Source organism: Chiroxiphia lanceolata, chromosome 11 (assembly GCF_009829145.1).
Source record: "Chiroxiphia lanceolata isolate bChiLan1 chromosome 11, bChiLan1.pri, whole genome shotgun sequence".
Lineage (NCBI taxonomy): Eukaryota > Metazoa > Chordata > Aves > Passeriformes > Pipridae > Chiroxiphia > Chiroxiphia lanceolata.
The window spans coordinates 17,401,312-17,403,113 of NC_045647.1; the positions used below are offsets into that span (position 1 = coordinate 17,401,312).

Below are 1,802 nucleotides of genomic sequence, written 5' to 3' on the forward strand. Positions count from 1 at the left end.
GGGCAGCGCCGCCGGGCCACCCGGGGGGGCGGGTCCCGGTGCGGTGCGAGGGGCTGGGGGCTGCGGGGCTGGGCCCGCCCGGGCACCGCCGAGCCCGGCTCAGCGTCCTGCCCAGCCCCGGGCCTGGCTGTGGGGGCGCGGGGGGCTCCGCTTGCCCCCCGTGCGGTGCCGGGGGTCCCGGGGTCAGCCCGTGCTGGCGGCGCGGTGCCGAGCCGGGGCGGCCCGGCGGGGCCCGGGCACAGCGGTTGTCACGCTCTGTGGTGCCCGAGCGGCGCTGATCGGTGGGGCTGGTAAGCACGGGCTGTGGGACTGCTGAACCGACGTGAGAAGTCGTTGTTTGGTGCCTGTGTGAGACTTGTTGGTGAGCTTTGGAGGGGGAAGGCTCGGCGTGCAGAGCTGTTACCTCTGCTCGCCTGATCCCGTCTCTCGGCTTTTTAGTTTGCTCCCTCCAAGGAAGAGTTTGCGGGTGACTTTTGCTGGTGGTTATGTGGGTGACTGGACGTTTCGGTGCTCACGTCTGAGAGATGCTCATAAACCCCTTTGGATTCCCCTCCTGCTCTTTCATTGATATGTGCAAAACTGGTGCTTTAAAACGTTCTTGGTACATCCCCTCAGTCTGTGCGCAGGTGGGGAATTTTTATTTAGAAAAAGACCAAACAGTGAAAGTTCAGGGTTATTTTTTCTGATTTTTTGATGCTGATAAGATACTAATGGTCACATTTACTTGTCTTTATAACTTTATAAATGTTGGATATCCTTTGTATGGTTATGCAAGCATCATGCTTGATGAATAATCACTTAGCCTGTAGGAAATCACTGCAGAAACTTCTGTGTTGGTTCAGGATGTTCCTGCTGCCTGGTTGGAGGTGGTAACTCCCCTTCCTGGCTTAGAGTAATGGGCCTGGTGAGTGCTCTCCTTCTGCTTCAATGCAGAATCAATTAATTTAGAATAAACAGCCTTTGTTTTGGTAGTTCTGCTCCATGGGCAGCAGCACCCAGCAGAGGAATGAAAACCAAGCAGCCTGCTTGGACCACCGCAGGTGTTCCTGGTGGGAGCTGACACAGCCTTGGTTTGCTAAGGGAGGCTTCTTTCCCCAGGTGTGGAGCTGTACACCCCGAATAGAGAGAGAACAGCACAGCTTCTTCCCCTGTGACCTTATCGGCACCAGAATCTAGGGGTTGTTCCTTGCCGGTAGGTGCTGAATGTGCCATTTACTAGAAATAAACAGTTACTGCTTTAAGGGAGAGCTGTTGTGGCTGGGTGGTGTCTTCTGGGTTGACACTGCCTCAGAGTGAGCACCACCTTCTCCCAAAAAAGCTGTGAGGGTTTAGTCTGTGTTCCACTTGTACTGCACTCAGTTAACCGGAAACTTCTGTGTCTCTGAAACTTGGAATTCCAGATTTGATGTTCACAAGTATTGCAGATCCTGGATGGGAACATCTTGTGGTCTTTTGAGGAGAAGAACCAAGCAACGTGGTTTTTGTCTCATCTCAACAGTGGTTGCATTCTAGTGAAGATTTGTAAGGTATAACCTGGCATAGAAGATTGTAACAGAACATTTGTGGTGTTCTCCGGCATCCAAGTTGATGTCGCAGAACAATTCAGGCTGGAAAAGGCCTCAGGAGGTGTCTAGTCCAACCTGCTGCTCAGAGCAGGATCTACACCAAGTTCAGACCAGGATTTTGTTCATTCAGGTCTTAAACCCTCCAAAGGCAGAAGTTCATCAGTCTCTGTATCCCTGTTCCGATGCTTGACTGTCCCCTCCAGGAAGAATCTCCTCTCTAGGCCAGGTCACCACCTC

The 1,802-nt window shown here is 53.2% G+C and overlaps 1 long non-coding RNA gene across 1 annotated transcript; it reads left to right on the forward strand.

The window, feature by feature from the left end:
• Nucleotides 1-318: 318 nt before the first annotated feature.
• LOC116792478 lies at nucleotides 319-1,586 on the forward strand. Its single transcript, XR_004359140.1, has 3 exons — nucleotides 319-466; nucleotides 1,099-1,192; nucleotides 1,401-1,586. It is a non-coding gene; the product is annotated as an uncharacterized LOC116792478 (long non-coding RNA).
• The last annotated feature ends 216 nt before the right edge of the window (nucleotides 1,587-1,802 follow it).